Raw genomic sequence first — 21,077 nt, 5'->3', positions numbered from 1 at the left:
TAAACAATACAATTGCCCATCTACGGCGCTATATAAATAAGAATTGTATTATAATAAGAAAAGGTTTATTGAGCGTCGCCCTTCGCGATGGTTGGTTTACAATCGTCTCGGCCAATCGGTGCGCAGTAACGCGCTGTGGACGGCGCTATGGTGTTTGAAAAATGCAACTTTATGACTGCACAAAAGACGACACTTGTGAGTGTGAATATATATTTACAAAACACTGATTATTTTATTAATGTACGTTTTAAATGTTAATACTGCACAGTATAACATAATATTTTTTTCAATTAAAATTGACTTTGTTTACAATATGAATGGCAAGTTATTTTGTGTTTATGGTACCATGTATGTTGAACTTCTTTCGCACCGTATGTAGCCAACCGTGCTAATCGGAGGTGCGATGAAAAGGCAACAAACTAAACACAAAAATCAGTTCTAAAGAAATGAGTTTTCAATCTAGACGATTTAAAAGTGCATAGCTCCAGTAACTTCCTAATATCGGAAAAGCGTTCCAGACGGTCGCAGAAGTGGCATCTGAAAGTGCACGATGCAGTAGGTTACGAAGGCTGAGAACGCATCCTCGTAGTACTAACGTTATAAGTTATTCGATATACGAAGTTTCAATATACGAAGGAAGCTTCAGGAACGCATCTACTTCGTATGTCGAGGTATTAGTGTACAGAGTTCCAATCTGGGTTTCAACCACCTGTGATGAAACTGGATGCTCGCGTGTTAGTGAGGTCATGGTCTCGCCCTGTTTACGAATGACTGCAGACACAAATGTCATGATTATTTTTGGTTGATGGACATGAAAAAAACACTCAATGAAAGGCATCTATTAATCATTGGAGTGCCCCTCCATCGTGGCACACCGAAGTAATGTCCGAGCTAGGTCTGTGTCATCTTCCCAGGTCTATTCACGAACACATGTCAGTGCACTGCTCACTGAATTCTAAATGCAGATGTCTTCATCTCATGAATTAACAACCGGAGCACTAGAATTGGAATATCGTCAATCCACTGTGGAATGAAGGCCTCCCAATGACGTGTCCAGTCACGGAGGCGCTGGTCCAGTGGTGAGTTAAGGAAGATTTGAGGGTGGTCCAGAATCCGCTTCGGATATCGCTCACCACCAATGCACATCCAGCCGTGACCAGCAATCAAAACGAGGTTGTTGTGAACCACTACGCCACCGCTCCCCCACCATAATTGGGCGCAAGACAAAAAACGCACGCATTCAAGATGATGATATATTTTTTCTTTAACGATAACGTTATTACATAATAATAATAAAAATAAAAAGCCAGAATTGCTCTGCAGAGCAGCGAGCCGTGTCTCTGACCGAGGCGCGGTTTCTTGAAGTGTGACACGGATTCCCGGCTGCAGGCAACTCGTGCAGCGGGATGTCGCAGCAATTTTAAGTTGCAGATCCATTCGTTTTGCACTGATTTCCCTGGTGGGGACGAGGAGAGAGAGGGAGAGCGATTTGTTTTGTGTACCCTGCACTGTATCTCGCCATTCTTTCATATTGCAGAGAATGCTGGCGACCTACACAACAATGTGCCGGGGCATTGCCTGCAAACGTGTGGGGCAGAGTCACGGTCCACGTTGCCATGCAGAATCCATGTGACACTGAACCTAATTGGCTTCTATCACTCGTGGTACGGACCCGATTTCTCAAGTTGCGAACCCGCGGTCTTGGTCAAATCGGTGTTTATTGTTAGCTATGTTGACGGCAAAATGCATGACTTACATCTTAGTCTGCGCAACCACTAAACCGCCTATCTCTCGATTTCGACCCAAAAAACAATGTGGTGTATATTTTAATTTGCTTCCATTCCTTAGATTTTTGTTTTACGTTTCCTGAAACCCTGGGATCACGGGGGGGGGGGGGGGGGTGTGGTATGCGCAGTGACATGTGAAATTAAATGCCACGTGGCCGATGTTCAGTGTGGGGATCGCAGCACGAACATGACTTTGTAGTTGCAGTTTTTCTCTCTCTATCCAAGTTTTCTTGGAGGTCACGAGTGCCGTACCGCACTCTTTCTCATATTCAATTGCGATTGTTAAAACTCCAAACACGCCCCGCTCAGCACGACAGCATTGCTGCACCATTCTCACCGGATCCACGCGACTGGTTGAATAAAATGAAGATAAGCTGTGGATTTTTCTTCGGAGCCGTTTTCGACGAGTGGGAATTGCGCCATGAAGAATGGTCGTTGAATTATTCAGCATCTGCTTCACTTTTTTGTTATTTCACGTTTATAGATTGGAGAACCTAGACCATGTCTGGAAATGACTTATGATCAACACTCAGACTTGGCTGTGCGGGCTCTCACTGGTTGCAGCCTGACGTGTTCAGAATCAGAAAGAATCAGAAACAGAATCAGAAACGGTTTTAATCGCCATGTAAGTTTGCACAGACAAGGAATTCACTATGGCGGGACGGTGCATACATTGAACAAGTAGGAATCTTAACTTATATAAAAGGTATACACTCTAACTATACTAACGTTATAAAGTATAAGTAATACTAAAGGGCTAAAATCTTTAAAATTATGAATAAGTAGACCTTATAAAATGCGAAATGTAAAATGTTAATTAGCCGTATTAAGCAATCTTAAAATACAAAAATACAAATAAGATTACACGTTGTAAGTATGGAAAGGTGTAATTATGTAGATAAAATGTTATAGTAAGTGTAGCAGTCATTTTAAGTGTAAAAGTCATTTTAAGCCCTTGGCCTTGTTGAGGAGGCCAACAGCGGATGGGAAAAAACTGTTTTTATGACGTGAGGTTTTGGTCTTGATGGACCGCAGCCTTCTGCCGGAGGGGAGTAGCTGGAACAGAGAGTATCCAGGGTTCGAGGAATCGTCCGCAATCTTCCTCGCTCGCCTCAGGGTCCTCAACGTGTGCAGGTCCTCAAGGGTTGGTAGATTACAGCCAATCACCTTCTCAGCAGTGCGGATGATACGCTGCAGTCTGCTCTTGTCCTTGGCAGTGGCAGCAGCGTACCAGACGGTGATGGAGGAGGTGAGGATGGACTCAATGATGGCTGTATAGAAGCACACCATCATTGTCTTTGGCAGATTAAATTTCTTCAGCTGCCTTAGGAAGTACATTCTCTGTTGAGCTCTCTTGATAAGGGAGCTGATGTTCAGTTCCCACTTGAGGTCCTGGGAAAGAATAGTGCCCAGGAAGCGGAAGGACTCAACATTGGTGACTGGGGAGTCGCACAGGGTGATGGGGGTGAGTGGGCTGAATTCTTCCTGAAGTCCACAACCATCTCCACGGTCTTAAGAGCATTCAGCTCCAGGTTGTTCTGGCTACACCAGGTCACCAGGCTGTCAGCTTCCCTCCTATAGTCAGACTCATCCCCATCAGAGATGAGCCCAATGAGGGTGGTGTCGTCCGTAAACTTCACGAGTTTGACGGACTGGTGACTGGAGGTGCAGCTGTTGGTGTACAGGGTGAATAGCAGAGGGGAAAGGACGCAGCCCTGAGGAGATCCGGTGCTGATTGACCTGGAGGCAGAAACTTGTGATCCCAGTTTGACACACTGCTTCCTGTCAGACAGGAAGTCTGTGATCCATCTGCAGGTGGAGTCTGGCACGTTCAGCAGGGAGAGCTTGTCCTGAAGCAGGCTAGGAATGATGGTGTTAAAAGCCGAGCTAAAGTCCACAAACAGGATCCTGGCGTAGGATGCTGCGGAGTCCAGATGCTGTAGGGTGAAGTGGAGGGCCATGTTAACTGCGTCATCCACAGACCTGTTGGCTCTGTAGGCAAACTGAAGGGGGTCCAGTAGAGGGTCTGTGATGGCTTTGAGGTGTGCCACGACCAGGCGCTCAAAAGACTTCATTACCACGGAGGTAAGGGCGATTGGTCTGTAATCATTTAATCCTGTTGGCCTTGGCTTTTTGGGCACTGGAATGATGATGGAGGACTTGAGACAGGCTGGTACATGACATGTCTCCATGGAGGTGCTAAAGATGTTGGTGAACACTGGGGACAGCTGGTCCGCGCAGTGCCTGAGGGTGGCTGGAGAGACAGAGTCCGGCCCAGCTGCTTTGTGTGGGTTCTGCCTCTTGAAAAGTTTTTTAACTTCTCCCTCCTGAATGGAGATAGTTGTCTCTGTAGTGTGGGGTGGGATAGGGGCCTCTTGGGTGGGAAGGGGTAGTTCAGGACAGTCCAATTGTCTTTCAAATCTGCAGTAGAACTCGTTCAGGTCGTTGGCTAGGCGGGAGTCGTTAGTGGTGTGGGGGCCTCTGGGCTTGTAGTTGGTGATCTGCCTGAGCCCTCTCCAGACAGAAGCAGAGTCGTTAGCAGAGAACTGGTGTTTTAGTCTCTGAGTACAATCGTTTAGCCTCTCTCACCGCCTTGCTAAACCTGTTCTTCAACTCCTTGAATCTGTCTCTATCCCCACTCCTAAACGCTTCCTCCTTCTTCAACCTCAACCTTCTGAGCTTTGCTGAGAACCAGGGCTTGTTGTTGTTGAAGTTCACCCTGGTGCGTGTTGGAATACAGCAGTCCTCAAAGAAGCTGATGTACGACGTCACAGCCTCTGTGAGTTCATCCAGACTATTGGTAGCAGTCGTGAACATATCCCAGTCAGTACAGTCCAAGCACGCCCGCAATTCCTCTATAGCCTCACTAGTCCACTGTTTAAATGTCCTCACAGCAGGTTTACAGAGCTTTAGTTTCTGCCTGTATGCAGGAATTAGGTGGACCATGACATGGTCAGAGTGTCCCAGTGCTGCTCTGGGGACGGCGTGGTAGGCTCTACTGACTGTAGTGTAACAGTGATCCAGAGTGTTCCCTTCTCTGGTAGGGCATTTAATGAATTGTCTGTATTTGGGGAGTTCGTGGCTGAGATTACCTTTGTTAAAGTCGCCAAGTACGATAACCAGCGAATCTGGATTTGCTCGCTCCACACTTAGAACCTGGTCGGCGAGCGTGCGTTGGGCCTCTTTAACCTGAGGTCCCGGCGGCAAATATACTCCGACCAAAATGAACGACGCGAACTCGCGAGGCGAGTAGAAAGGTTTACAGTTTATAAAAAATGATTCAAGGAACGGAGAACAATGTTTCAGAATCACTGTGACATCTACACACCAGCCACTATTAATGTAAAAACATATACCACCGCCTTTCGTCTTGTCGGAGAGTGCTATGTCCCGATCCGATCTTACGAGTTGGAAGCCTGCCAGTCGTAACGCAGTGTCTGGGATCAAATCACACAGCCATGTCTCTGTGAAGCATAAAATAGAAGATAAAATAAAGTCTCTGTTTTTCACCATCAGTAGCTGAAGTTCGTCCATTTTGTTACATAGTGAACGTACGTTGGAGAGGAAAAAGCTCGGAAGCACTGTTCGGATCCCGCGTCTGCGTAGCCGTACTAGAGCCCCCGACCGTTTACCCCTTCGGCGTCGTTTTGCTGCTTGAGTAAAGCCTTGCGTGGTTGTGACTAGAATGCCCACTAAGTCTGCCGCTGGAAGCAGAAAAGTGGGCAATAAGTCCACAGGAGTTGTTTCCCTGATGTTAAGAAGTTCGTCTCTTGTCAGAGAACTCCGAAAATCTTGGCAGAACACTGAATTAACAGACAAAACAAGACACAACAGGGCCCACCGACTGGCTGAGGCTACCATCATCAGCGCCATCTTCTCACCAGCATGGGTGTGTTGAGCAGCAGGCCTCTCTCACCGGTTTTTTTCGGTAAGTCACGTAGGTAAAAAAATGTAAATTAATAAAAGTAAAATAAAAATAAAATAAAAATCACGACGTTTCGGAGGCAACAGATTTTTACTTTTATTAATTTTAATTTTTTACCTACGTGACTTTACCGAAAAGAAATCTAAGAATATGAATCCTTGCAGTCACGAAAGCTTCAAATCTAGAATGTATATATGTATGGCTGTGTCAATGAGAATGTATCTGGCTCCTGACGAAACAACAAATTCTGTCTTATTAATTAATTTTTTGTATCACTACCCAACACGTTGTTCTACAAGTTACGTAAAAAAGTAAGTGTGCTTTGTTTGCTCCGAGTAGAACTTTTTTTTATAAGTTCAAACCGAACATGATAATTCTTGGGCAAGATGAATATCGGAACATTACTTATGAATGAAGTGGCACGCGGCAGTAAAGGCTCTATTGTTATTGCAATCATCTGTCAAAGTATGTACGTCCCAAAAGGAAGGTAAACTTCGGCTAAAGCTATAATCTGCATGCAGCCGGCGACTGACTATTTGTCCCTTGTTGTAACATACGGATGCTGCCGTGGAATAATGGTTAGAATACTGAAATGCAGTGCTCGCCGTTTTGATTCAATTTCCCAGCATGGCAGTTGAAACGATGATGTTGATAATGCAAGGTTTTTGTTTGTTTGTTTTAAATCCCTTTCCACCACCTCTGTCCACCGAGCAGTATAAATGTTGATTGAAAACTCATTTCCTTACAGCTGCGTTTTGCGTTTTAGTTTGTTGTCCTTCCCCCGCACCTCCGATTATCACGGTTGGCTAGGTACGGTGCGAAAGAAGTTCAACGTACGTACGTGCACGTGAGCTTGCCACAGTACGTTGGTCTGCTGGTCGCGTTTGGTGGGGTGGAGTGTGGCTGCTCACACCTCTCCTTCTTACGAGGACGTTTGGCCAGCGTCTAAGAATAGGTCAAATACTCTTAAGGCCAATGCTCTTAAGGCCTCTCTCTTAAACTTCCTCCGTAGTGGAGACCCCTTTTGGCAACAGTGGCTCGAGCAGCACCTTTCACCCTTCATTATAGAGCACGTCTCAGCCGCAGTTGGCAAGCGGTCTTCAATTTAAATCATGCGAATTTATTTCCAGCTTGATTTATATAGCTTTAAAACTTTGACCATTTACAGGCTAAATTGAATTTGTTTTAAATGCGATTTCGTAATGAAGAGCAACGTACCAATGTGCCTACGGCAGAAGGGGTTTGATAGGCACAGTATCACCTGCTACGACACATCGATTCGAAACATGGAAACTGGCAAGGGAAGTGAAACGCAAGCTGAGAAGTACCCAAAGAAGCGTGGAATGATGCATGCTGGGAATTGCAGTGCGAGACTGATGGAGGATACACGTGGGATGGAGAGCCAAAGTGATTTGTTAGGAACGGTCAATTTGCTTCGGCATTACTTGAAGAGATGACGGCCAGGGGTCGAGACTGACGGTGGAATGGCAGCCAAAGGCGCGAACCCAAGAGCACAAATGGCGATGGCGGTCTGAAATCGGCTCGTGTGCAGGTTGCTGGGTGGATTGTTCCATCGCAAAGACCCCGACGGATGGCATCGTCTTGAGAGGCCTTAATCCAACAGTGGATTCATCGTGGCTTCTGATGATGATAGCAATGCTTTTTAAAATAAAAAAGATGTGCAATAAATTCAAAAGAAAATATCATTAAATGAAAAATAACGGGACAGACAAAATGTTTTGCTAATGCTTACTCTTTGGTTATTTCAGTAAAGTCACGTAGGTTTAAAATAAAATGCTTGTCAGAAATTGATAAAATTAGATGCCCATGGGTCTCGTTTCCTCCAAAGCACAGGTGCGTAAATCACATTTTGGACAGGCAGAGCCCTTACTATGGGACTTTCATGTGACCAGCAGCCTGATAAATAGCAGGGTATATAGCTATGTGAAGAGACAATTGAGGAGATGGAGGGTACGAGGATGACATTTGATATATATTCATACAGAGAAAGATGCCAGCAAAAACACAGAGAGTTGTGGCTTAGGCAGTCGGCCTCACAGAAAATTGGACAGTAAGACGGATGAAGAAAGAGGCGTCCAGCTGAATAAACGAACCCACGGGCTCCGTTGGTTGGGGTGAGTGAGAGACTGGACAAAATGCGTTTGCGAAAACGGACACGGGTGACTGAAAAAGTTGTTTGCGGGCCAAAATAAAAGTACCCGGGCCTGCCACAATCCACAAGCAATCACAGCCACCAGCCTGGAGGTCTGCAGCTAATGGAAAGTCTTGCGGTGCAACCAGGGGTGACTGCAAGCAAGAGTGAGTAAGGGGTGGTGTGGTAGGGTGGGGGGGTGGTTGGGCACTTGGCAGGATTTTTTTTTAAATGTCTTAAGGCCATGGAGGATGAAGTTTCAAGGACGTCTATTGCTCACGTCTCAAGCAGGAGCGCTCTCCACAAATCAGGGGAAGTCGAGGTAGCAAGCAGCAGCACGGAGGGCTTGGAGGCGCCAGCTGTTTTCCAGGCCAAGTCACAAGAGGACCTCTCAGGGCTGCGTTGGCACGGCTCAAAGATGGCCAGGAGAGGCCCCAGCAGTGATTTCCTGCTGGGCGACGCATTTGGACCGCACTGAGCGAACATCCACACGACTCCATATCGAGTGAAATATTACGCTTTCGTCTGCACTGCCAGAAATAAGAGCGGGCCAAGACTCTCTGGGCTGAGTTTAATCTTTGAACAAGTTGCTGACGCCATGGTCTGCACGTGCAAGTCTTCTTCGTGTGGCAAATTAGATGCTGGGTAGATAAAATGCAGATACTCGGTCTTTTTTATTACGCGTTTTTTTTCTTTCCCCATTTTTTTTTATTCCGATTTTGTCATCGGTGTCATGTCATGAGGTGAAGTTGTCCGTCCGCAACTCTCGCAGAGCGGTGCGTCACCACAAGTGGGAGAGAACGGACGATGGGGGGAAATGTGACAGAAGTGTTTCTTAGATCCCTCCTAAGTGACCTCTGAGCCACACTGCACTTGAACACCTTACCCTACTTTAGATAATTTCATCACCTGGCAGCCATACCAATCTTTTAATAAACAAATGGAATTTTCCAAAATTACATTTTTTACGTGAAGTAAATGGTGACCGGACTGAGACCACCAACTCACTGCATCTCATAATCCAGTTTACTCACGAGTTCCTGTCTAGATTCAAACCCATAAATAATTGGTGGAAGGTACTGTGAGCCTATAGCTTACTCTTTCATTCAGATGGAGTTTAGACGTGTCTAGGCAGAGCCCAGTTACTTTATAAATTCTTCTTCCAAGTTGAATATTGTTCGATTTTATATTATTCTTTAGATGGAATTTATTAAGACACGTGACCTGTGCCACGACGACAAATGTCGTTACCGGGGATATGACCGGCAAGAATTGCCAGGGGGCATTCGCCTGGTTGTCGTCAGACCCAATGCAATGAGCCTCCAAGAATGTTCTTAGGTTTTTTCGGTAAAGTCACGTAGGTAAAACATTAAAATTAATAAAAGTAAAATAAAAATCACGACGTTTCGGAGGCAACACAAGCTTCCATCTTCAGGTGGAACCGTCACAGCCACGACAGCTGTATCAAGTAAATGAGAGATTGCAGGAGCTACCACTCCGTTTATATAATGGTTGGAGAAGGGGGTGGGGTAAGGGCCAAGTACAGCACACTTTTTATTAATATGGTAAGGTGAGGCTTAAGAGGGTGAGCCTTTGTTATGGAGAGGTACGGTTTGTGACTCAACCTGTTACTTTTATTAATTGTAATGTTTTACCTACGTGACTTTACCGAAAAAACCTAAGAATATGAATCCTTGCAGTCACGAAAGCTTCAAATCTAGACCTCTAAGAATGGTTCGTAGCCAAAGCGCATTTCACGTTTCTATAAAAATTGTCAGTCGTTGGCAGACTTGCTTCGTTGCGATGTACAACGCACAACATTTAGTGTGATTGGCTGCGATAAAAAAAATGCAGTCTCAGTGTTTTCTACATAATTTGGAGCATGCCCTGCACATTATGACCTACTGAGCGAGGAGACTTGTACGGGTTGCTTAATGAGGGATAGTCGTGATAATAAACCTAACGGACGGAAAGACAATTTTTGATGAACTCACGTAAAAAAAGTCGTACCACTTTCTCAGTAAATATATTCACAATAGTATTTCAGTATGAATGTAGAAGATGTAAAAGACCAGAATATTCAATATATATTCCCATGTTTTTTTTTTCTCTTAGAGCCAATAGGTTATTTCATGCAATGCCTGGGAAATAAATCTGTCCATCCACCTGTCTTATGACATTATAATGTTTTTGCACACAAAAATCACTAGGAAACCTACCACACAGTTTACCAATGCCAATGTCCACAACTGTGTAGTACAAACGTGTACAGTGACAAGAAAACCGATCACGGAAAAAAAACGTGTAGGCTGGTAAAAAAAAAAGTTTAAATATAGGCGTCGTTTTTTGTCAAATGGGACGTAAATTAAGCAACCTCACAGTCAAAATCTAAAGCATTCTGTTAATACATATGAGGTTTTATTTTAGAGGTCGTTATCTATAGGGTTAGAAAATGTGCCATTTATGGAACTTTTTTTCACCAGTATCCAAGATGATGAGGAAAAAAAAGAATAGGTTTGACCCTTTCTGGAAATAAAACAGTTGTGTTAAGATGTTCAAACACCAAATATAAACCTGTTGCAAGGCATCAAGCCGGCAATCACCACGCGTACTTGTGATGAACATGAAAATAAACATGCTCTGATAATTATATATGATGCATTACCTTTGAAACGGATTGGCCTACACCGGCTACAGCCCTCTTCATGGCCTAGTGTCACCACCAGTGTCAGACCAGAGAATGCCACGGGGCAAACGGTACAAAGACAATTCAAGTATCAAAACACGTATAGCTTGGGTCTTGGAATGAGTCAATCGAATAAATTTCGATTTAAAGCTTTCGTGACTGCAGGGATTCATCTTCTTGGTTCTTTCGGTAAAGTCACGTAGAAGGGAAGTAATAAAATAATAAAAATAAAACATAATAAAATAATTCTCACGACGTTTCGGCCACAACGCAAGCAGCCGTCCTCAGATGAAGACCAGGTCTGTCGGGGAGACAGCGTCTGAAAGACGCCGAGGACGGCTGCTTGCGTTGTGGCCGAAACGTCGTGAGAATTATTTTATTATGTTTTATTTTTTATTATTTTATTACTTCCCTTCTACGTGACTTTACCGAAAGAACCAAGAAGATCAATGGAATAAGTCAAGTGGGTGCACGTGGCCATCGGGGCGCAACTAGAGGCATGGGGGATTGCACACAGGGAGGTGCGGGGTACGATGAGCTGCGTTGTGGATGGTTGTGGTGAGGTGTTGTGGTTGTGTGCTGGTTGGTGTGGTGCTGGTGTGTGTGATGATGGGTGTTTGGTGGTGTCTGGGATGTGTGCATGCCTTAAATCACTTGATATTTGATTTTGTAATTTCATGTCTTATTCCAACTGTTAAAGATGAAATAATTTCGGTTTGGGTGAAATGCAAAATAACTAAAATGTCACCTTACTGTTGTATACAGAACTATTTTTAAGTTATTTGTGACATTTTCCAGGACCATTCTCCAAAACAAGGTGGAACACCTTTACCCGGGCAAATATAGAAACTCCACAAGGGGGTTGGCAGTCCTGAAATATCAAGCTTTTAAAATAGGGTTTAACATTCATTAAAAAAAAACATTCAATGCATTTTCTCTTGTAATTATCCATGAAATACCAATTTCCTGAGTCTCAATGGAGGGTGGGGGGCCGATCACTTGCATCGCCCCCCCTTGTATCCTCCACTGCATATAGTCACTTACAGATGTTTTCTTGTTCATGTTTTTGTTTTTTGTTTGTTGCGGTTGCACCCGATTCAAGAGCCGAACGGCTCACAGGGCTATACCAAATGAATGAAACTGGAATGAAACTGGCTTGAGAAATACACTATTGCTTGCGCCATCACTTCCAGCGTGGATGACTACGTCACCAGAGCGTGGATGACTACGTCACCAGAGCGTGGATGACTACGTCACCAGAGCGTGGATGACTACGTCACCAGAGCGTGGATGACTACGTCACCAGAGCGTGGATGACTACGTCACCAGAGCGTGGATGACTACGTCACCAGAGCGTGGATGACTACGTCACCAGAGCGTGGATGACTACGTCACCAGAGCGTGGATGACTACGTCACCAGAGCGTGGATGACTACGTCACCAGAGCGTGGATGACTACGTCACCAGAGCGTGGATGACCACGTCACCAGAGCGTGGATGACCACGTCACCAGAGCGTGGATGACTACGTCACCAGAGCGCATGCCACACTTTGACGTATTACGAACGTTTTCCCCTTTTTCAAAGAGAATAGACAATAATCTCCAGTGCGAATTACAGTCCTGATTGGTGGAAACCACTTCGTGATTATGCTAACGCTTACAAACATCTTTAAAGTGTAGGATATATATGTTCGAAATCGTGGAACTGTCCAATGCTTAAACAAATGTACGTAAACTATTTCATACTGTATACTCAATTTATTGCATGCCAACGAAATTGCATGAGCACATGTGAACAAGGACATAGGTGCATCTGTCCATCCACACCTCTTCGTGTTAGTCCACGCTCTGAGCAAAACCGGGGCTGCCTAATATGGACTGGTTTTCCAGCTTGGTTACAGTCAAAAATATCAACATCAGCATGTTATCATGGTCAAAGACGTTGATTTTTCACCACACCTCGCCAATGCTTTCCATCCTCTCCCAGGTCCCCGCAGTCTTTTACACGGTGGAGATGCAACCTTCAAGATCTGTCCGAGTAGTATCCCAACATTTCTGGTTTTTGGGCCATCCCAATTGGTCACCAGACTCGAGGAGACCATTCCAATGTCTATCTTGGTAACCAGCACCTCCATCAGCTGTCCCAATTTGCAATCCTCATTTGCCTTATCATATCTACGACACTTACTTGCAATGTTCTCTTCTGGACTTCTGCATTGCTTATCTTTTCCTGCCACAACATTCCTAGCGTCTGTGCACAAAAAACAACTTCATATCCAGTTCAGCTGATCCATACAAAATGTTCCTTACTTTTTTCCCCAACAATGCAATATTTTAAGTGGGTTATTTGAATCTTCCAAGGGAGCATACATGCGAAGTGTGTTTCTATTTTTAAATTGTTTATTTTTAAATGTTAATCTTGCCGACCTTTCGCCCGGAGGATGGTTTTGCTGCCGAGCCACATACCACAAACATGTCTGTGCTTAACTCGAGCATACGTGCACAGAAGAAAAAAGCGCAACGCCGAATATATTCATCAAAAACAAAGCAGAGAGAACGTGAAGGTCCATTGCCTAAAACATTGCCTGTTATATATATTTAGCTTTTTTTTAGAGCAGTGTTATTAGGAAATGCGAGTTTTTGTTATTAGTGCCCTGTGCACCACTGCCAACACAACTGTTTTTTTTCTTCTGTTTTTTGATGAGCTCTTTCAAGATCAAAATATTTCATTGGTAATCCTAGATAGGCCTGTGGACTGAAAGGTCAACAGCCTATTTGTTCCCAGCAGAATTACTACTATAATGAGCCAAGAATGTCTGTTTGTGTGTAACGCGTGTGACGTCACTCCACATGCCCCCCCCCCACCCTCATTAATATTCATGATTTTTACACTCACGCAGGTCAAGCGGAAATATTTTTTTTCTTTCACAAATTCGCTTTAAGTTTGACGTTTCTTTATTGAAAGTGAATCTAATAAATAATTATACGCAGCAACAAAGTGGATTTTGTGTCTTCATTTATTTCTTCAGCACTTGATACAAAAGGTAAGTCTAATTGATGCTTCTACATTATGGTAAAATAGACATTTCTCGGTGATTTTCCAGATATTGTATCGAATTCCAATTCATTTCAACCCCAGCGACTGAAAGCAGAAGAGAATAAAGTATCAGAGCAGTGAATTTGTACAAATTGAAGGTCCGTTATATAAAGTGTTACAGTGACATGAAGTGAAGTGTTTGATGACATAGTTTCGTGCAAGATTCACTGCCATTAATTTTACACAAGATACAATCATACTTTGCTCAAATTTTTGGGAAATATTACAGCTTCCGTCCTAGGACGGGCAAACAAGTTATGTAATAAAGCCCATTGTTGTTAATGCAATAGAGCAGCAATTAAAGTGTTCCGTGCCATTAAATAAATGTGCTTTTCAGCCATTCACTCTGGCAGATCATATCAAATGTAATGAGCATACTTTATAAGCGGTACAGTACCGGTTGTGTTTTATTGCAAACGTGAATGCTGTGCGCACCATCGATTTCGGGTCCCATGGTATCTGTTCACCAATGGGCATCCCAAGTCTGGATATTATTTTGCGACTTACCGCCTGGGAATGGGGAACGTGAGGTTTACCATTTTTTTGCACCCGTCCTGGTGCCACTGTTACCATTGCCGGCACTCGAAAGACAGATTTGTATTCTTATGAAGCTTACGCGTGTTTCCCCCCCCCCCCCCAATTATTTTAGTTGTATTGTCGCTGTCCATATTATGCGATGCCGACTCCTCCCAACTTTGTTGACCCGTGTGTCGCCGGTGCTTTCGTTGATGGCTAAGAAGCCCAATCCTCGAACGAACGATATGTTCATAGACCTCACCGCACAGAATTCTGCCCCATTTCATCAGATCTCCTGAAGCTAAGCAGGCTTTGAGCTTGGATATTGCTTTAGGTGGGTGACCACCATGCAAAAACCAGGTCATTTTACAGGCTGCTGTGGCGCCAACATCGTGAGCAGCCGAGGGAAGCGTGGGGATAATCCATCTTTCGTACGTCAGCGAGCGCGCTTCCTTCGCGTGGTTCGGGGCGTTCCACCTGCACCGAGCGGCATGCATCGCGTATTGACGCAAGTGTCGATTTGACAGAGAGAGAGAGAGGACCAAGTGAGAGACTCAGGTGGGTGACCTGTTGCCACTCAGAACGGAGGCCGTGCAACGTACTGCCTCGGTGTAAATACAGATATGCGATTAGTACTACTAGTACTAGATTTCCCATAAATATGCTAAAATTCCTCTTGATATGAAAATTATTTTGTCAAGGCGCTCTTCCTCCTCCCTCCCAGCTTAAATAGACGCTCCAAGCCTGGGTTGTGTCATTCAGACTCTGTCTTCTCGACAGACCTGTTCTTCACCTGATGACGACTGCTTGCGTTGTGGCCGAAACGTCGTGAGAATAATTGTATTATGTTTTATTTTTATTATTTTATTATTTACATTGTACGTGACTTTTACCGAAAGAACCAAGAAGATGAATTCCTGCAGTCACGAAAGCTTTAAATCTAAATGTCATTGTTGTCCTTCGTGTGAACTTGGTGAGGACACGGCACGTGAGACTGGCTCCACGCGGTGATGCCTCAAAGCCAGGGCTATAATTGTATCACGGTCACTTTTGGTAAACTTCCCAGCCGAGATTATGCGGGTAAAACAATCAATAATTCAATGGGAGGTCTCGGGTTATGATCGGGGCCCTGCCTTGCATTTAAAATAGACATATCGTTTAAAAAAGTAACACGTTCATTTTTACTTAAATAAAAACTGATAACATAACCGTACAAATTGTAAACTGGTAAACTTAGTGACGAGCCCTAATCTAGATCTCTCCCGCTGGATGCACAGCGTGTGACGTACGCAATGTTTTAAAGGAAATAAGGGAAGTGCCCGATCGAGAGTTTTCTACAACCAATTCCAAGATTTCACGGACTTCATTCGAATTCAGGAATTTTGTGACCACCATGACCTCCGTGCCCAAATCGTGGCTTTACGGGAAAAAAATAGCGAAATGTTCTTCCATCCGCCTAGTGGCGAAATAAGCGCCTTGCAACGAGACGATGAGCGGACCCTCTTGTTTGTTCTGCGGCAAAATATCGAGGTGTGTCCAGTCAATCGCTATCAATTCCCGCCCCGTACAGCCATCGTGGCTTTATTCCCATTTCTTTTTTGTAAACGGCATGCTTTCACTTCCGTTTATTGTTTATTGCGTATGTGCGAAGAGGATTCCCCATAATCTACAATAAGATTCAATTTTGCCGAATGCTTTGCCGTGAACGGTGGGGGCATGATGTGCAAGAGATGGAGGAAGGATGAACGCGGAGCGATTAGGAGAGCGAGAGAGGGAGGGGACACCGCGGTTGAGGTGGTGAAAAGAGACACGTCTCACGCATGTTGTTCTCAATGTCGAAATAAAAATTGACGCTGCAATAGCAACACAATTTTCTGCTGGGCACAATGGGTTACATTTGTGTGTGATTTTTTTTAAATTGTGTTTTGGTTTCCACGAACTCTTATCTAGATATTTTTTTTATTGTACAATTCTAAGCGATCTGTGTTTTTAATGGAACTATTTACATTGGCTTGCAATAGCACTGTGCTGTTTTGAAATATACAGCTTAAAGCAGCTATAAAAGCACTGCATGCAGATATGAATAAATCATTCAAAGGGGTACGTAAATAATTAAAACATCTGCTAATACTCAAGCACGCGCACACACACACGTATACTTTAGTGATCGCGCATAGCAAGGACGCACCCACACATGTGCTTAAATGGCACTGTACCGCACTAATGAATAATGACTTGGCCTGTTGGGGTACATGATAAGTAGGGAGCCATGATAAGGCATAAATGGTTTTAAAATTAACCAAATTCTCTTCATGACTGGTCAAAATATTATTTTTTGAAAATTGCTAACCAAATTTTGAGAAACCTGCCATGTTTTTGTTACGTGATTTTTTACGTGATTTCACAAGCCAGCCAAGGTTTGATTTAAAGCTTTCGCGACTGCATGGATTCATCTTCTTGGTTCTTTCGGTAAAGTCACGTAGAAAGGAAATAATAAAAAAATAAAACATGTGCTTAAATGGCACTGTACCGCACTAATGAATAATGACTTGGTCTGATGGGGTAAATGATAAGTAGGGAGCGATGATGTTTAATTTTTATTATTTTGTTATTTCCCTTCTACGTGACTTTACCGAAAGAACCAAGAAGATGAAGCTAACCAAGGTTTGATACCTGCAACTGTCCGGTCATCAGTGCGAGTAATTACAAAAAAAAGGATTCCAAGTGAAATCAAAGTGGAATTGGGTAGGAGACGTTATTTTAGAATAGCTGACGAGAGACGAGTGACAGCCTTTACTATGGAGCGGAGACCTAAAGAGTCGGTCAAAAGAATCGCGTAAAACAATTATCTTCGCTCACCAGCTTCCGTCCCTCCCTTTAAAAAGATCCCAACCTCGTCTCCCCGAGCCCATCCTTGCTACTCCCTGCCCCCACCCCCCTAGCCTTGGCCAGGCCAACCTCAGCCCCCTGCCTTAACCACCCCCACCTGTTCTCCTAACGGGCACCGTAACTACACCACCACCACCACCACCACTTTTGATACCAAAAAACAGTCATATTTAGTATATATTTATATATTCAAATATGCTCAAAATGTCCCCTCCCCCCCCCCCCAATATTTTGCTATAAAATAGATTTCTGTTTTTGTGATTGTAGTTATGGTTGTATTTTATGAATCCCTAATCTCTGCCATTACATACCATGAAACAAGAAAAATAAAAAATAAAAAACAGAGCAATGTAATACAATACACTATTAGACATTGTAAAAAATTAATAAAAAGTTCATCCTATGTGTTAGTGAATTTTCTAAATATTTTAGGCAGGAAATGAGTTTTCAAATTTTGGTCCCCCCCAAATGTTGACTCCATGGCTACGGCCTAGGTAAAAAAAGTGTGTAATTGTTGTAAAGCGCCTTTTTGGAATACGGCGCTGTGTACATCCACATATAAGGGAAGAGATCAGAGGTGGGACAAAGTCATTGTTATGCAAGTCCAAGTCGAGTCGCAAGTCATCAAATTCATGACTCGAGTCTGACTCGAGTCCAAGTCACATGACTCGAGTCCACATCTCATAGGTGGGACAAAGTCATTGTTATGCAAGTCCAAGTCGAGTCGCAAGTCATCAAATTCATGACTCGAGTCTGACTCGAGTCCAAGTCACATGACTCGAGTCCACACCTCTGGAAGAGATAGCAGAGGCAGAGAGCTGAGAGGTCAGCCGTGACGAGAGGAGGTCGCAGAGTTGGGAGGCCGCGACTGGAGACGGAGCAAATCAGGAGAGGATGCGAATGGGGGAGGCCTCTGACCAGCAGTACAAGCTGACAACAACAACAACAACCATTTGTATAATTAAAAGAACATCATCATCAATGGATTGCTAATCATTTGACAATGGCAACATTTCCTGATTCTTTTTTTTAGAGAGCCATCCGGTTTATTGTGGTGGACATATGTTTCTAATTGAGATTTATGCAATTTCCATGAATTATCATAAATAGATTTTTTTTTCTCCGAATCAGTTACTTCATTATTGATTCAATCCAACGATTTCAGCTCATGGTTAATGTACGTGAGATGTATTTGCGTTAATGGCCACCGTCCATTATTGTTACATCTTATCCTCGCAGCAGCAGCGGCTTTTGGCTAACCATCGAACAAAGACGGTCACTGCATGGTGCACTTTCAGATGCGCTTCTGCGGCCATCTGGAACGCTCTCTTCCTTCCGATGTTAGGAAATCACTGGAGTTATGCACTTTTAAATCTAGGTTGAAAACTCAATTTCTTTGGTACAGCATGGCAGTTGAAACGATGATGTTGATAATGCAATGTTTTTTTTGTTTATTTAAAATCCCTTTCCACCACCTCTGTCCACCCAGCAGTATAAATGTAGATTGAAAACTCATTTCCTTACAGCTGCTTTTTGCGTTTTAGTTTGTTGTCCTTCCCCCGCACCTCCGATTATCACGGTTGGCTACATAGAAGTTCTGCATACATACATACACACGTACCTTATTCACTGTAGATAAATTATCTCGTGATTTTTTTTGGTATTTTCGTTATCAGCGTGGGCATTGCTCTGGGGATGTGTGGTTTCAGAAACGAATGGTTTGCGGTGGCCGAGAACAGCGCATATTTGATCGCAAGCTCCTCCTCTCGCCTTAGGGAATGACAAACAAATTAACAAAATCAAAGTAAAATTTTCTGTTGTGTGTGAATCTGGAAGGTTGTTCGCAAGTAGCCCATGTGGATGTTTTCATCTATCCAGGCGTGATCACAGAAGAAGCAGAAGAAGATCCCAAGTTCATGTTTTCCATCACTCTACTTGTTCAATCCTCTGAATAATCTGTCGCATGCACATCAAGAGCAGTAATTACCGACCCAGTGCAGTTTTCGTAACAAGTCTCCAGTTTTTTTTCCCTCTAAATTTATAAGTGGTGGTCCTGTAATGCCTTACATTAGTGCTTTGCAGTGCTCAAAGTTGAGCCTTGAAGCGTAGCATTTTAAAATGGTGCCCACGAGCCAATAATTTTGCCTGTTGCCATTTAATGGGCTCGTCTCTAAATTTAGGCCCAAAATATAAAAATAGAAAAGAATAACTGAAAAGTGTCTTTTGCTTTTACCCTGAGTGTAGAGATTTATTTCATTAAAAAAAACACCTGTTTCCAGATTTAAAAAAAAGTGATTTAGCTCCTAAAATTGTGATAAATAACGGCTTGAGCGTTGAGTCTCTTTCAATTGAAACCGCAAATGACTGACAGCCCTGACGAATAAAACGTTGGGGGGAGAAAATACACTGAAGCCAGCATATAAAATCAATGGAAGGCTATACGTGAAATAAAAGTTATGTAATGACTCGTACAATGTGTTCTCAATTGGGTAACAGTCTGTGGATTGGAATTGAGACGTCTTTTTTTAAAAAAACAGCCCAATATGAGCATTCCTTGAGTACCTCCACGAAGATCTCCGAAGCAGAAATGAGCGATTTAAGGCCCAGGTAAAACTCCACCTGAAATACGTTCATTTTGGTGATGGGCTCTCTCAAACTTGCCTCCTTCATAGCCGTTGAAAATGTACCTCGCTCGGGTCAGCTCAGCCTGAAGTGAGCGTCCGTTGCTGGAGGAGGAGGAGGTAGAAGGGATTGCTGTGAATGGCTATGCGCAAGTTGCACTCGACCTCGTGGTCTTTTAGCATCACAGAGTAAGAGTCCATCCAAACATTTGAAAACCGGACCTAGATGCGAACGTTCGGATGATCTGCACAAACGCACGTTTTGGTTTGAGCCACAAGATGTGGCGCACTTGTAAAAAGCTCTGCGCGCTATGAACCCAGCGAGATTCAAGTTCGTTCCTTGCCCACGTCTAACATCAGTTTGTGAATAATACTATCTGAAGCGCGTACAAAAACTTGGCATCACAGGAAGCGACAGCACTTTTGCGGTGTCACGTGTGTGCCCCTCCTGTCAAAGGTTCCGTCACCTGACTTTGTTTTGATATTCTATGACGTTACCGTTGCTTGATCTACAACAATATGAAAATTAACGTTACTATATATTTTTTTAAATTACATTATTTATATTTAAAAAAAATTCAACGATTAAATGCAGTACACACAAAGGAAAGTTATTCATATTTAATAGTATATTAAAATCTGAACATGTGGAGTAAAATACATCTGTCATAAAAATGCTGAATCTAAAAATAATAATCCTAACCCCATCCATTTATGTCCTGGAAAGTGAATCAGTGTCGCTATTGTTAACAACTACGTATCGTTACCCCTGCTGGCTTGGTGCTGCGTGTCTGCAATGGCAATCGGAAACGGTGGTGGTGATCACGCTTAAATACAGGGAAACCAAGCAAATTGTATTTTTCACTAAACCGTAATAGCAAGCATAAAAACAAATGAAATATTTATAAAAAGGAAATAACTGTCTTTGCAGATTACCGCTGGCCCAGCAAATGGAAGATATTACCGGCACGCCACGTGACCCTTCTTGCCTGCTGCTTGAAATGCAAAAATACAAATCTCCAGCGGAACAACAGGAGACACCACACACGCACACTCACCATGACGGACACATTTTTCTAGTCTAGCCATCAAGAAGACGACCGATCCGTGATAGCGAATTAGGTCTTCGTGTCGCACGCAATGGCCAGGGCTGTGAGCTTGGTTGACAATGTCCATACCTCTTGGTTCTTTCGGTAAAGTCACGTAGAATGGAAATAATAAAATAATAAAAATAAAACATGATGAAATAATTCTCACGACGTTTCGGCCACAACGCTGGTTGCGTTGTGGCCGAAACGTCGTGAGAATTATATGAATCCCTGCAGTCACGAAAGCTTTAAATCGAAATTTCCATACCGCCGCTGATGAATATGTGAACGCGATGCTGAATTAATTGGCTGGGC

The 21,077-nt window shown here is 43.5% G+C and overlaps 1 long non-coding RNA gene across 1 annotated transcript in view; it reads left to right on the top strand.

The window, feature by feature from the left end:
• Window positions 1-20,843, top strand: part of LOC144942000 (uncharacterized) — a 65,290-nt gene extending 44,447 nt beyond the window's left edge. Inside the window, exon 3 of the long non-coding RNA XR_013639305.1 lies at window positions 20,606-20,843. This is a non-coding gene — a long non-coding RNA (uncharacterized LOC144942000). The remainder of the gene's footprint in view (window positions 1-20,605) is intronic.
• The last annotated feature ends 234 nt before the right edge of the window (window positions 20,844-21,077 follow it).

Source organism: Lampetra fluviatilis, chromosome 26 (assembly GCF_964198595.1).
Source record: "Lampetra fluviatilis chromosome 26, kcLamFluv1.1, whole genome shotgun sequence".
NCBI lineage: Eukaryota > Metazoa > Chordata > Hyperoartia > Petromyzontiformes > Petromyzontidae > Lampetra > Lampetra fluviatilis.
Note: the sequence above shows the minus strand (reverse complement) of the source record. Positions and strands in the feature narration are given on the sequence as shown.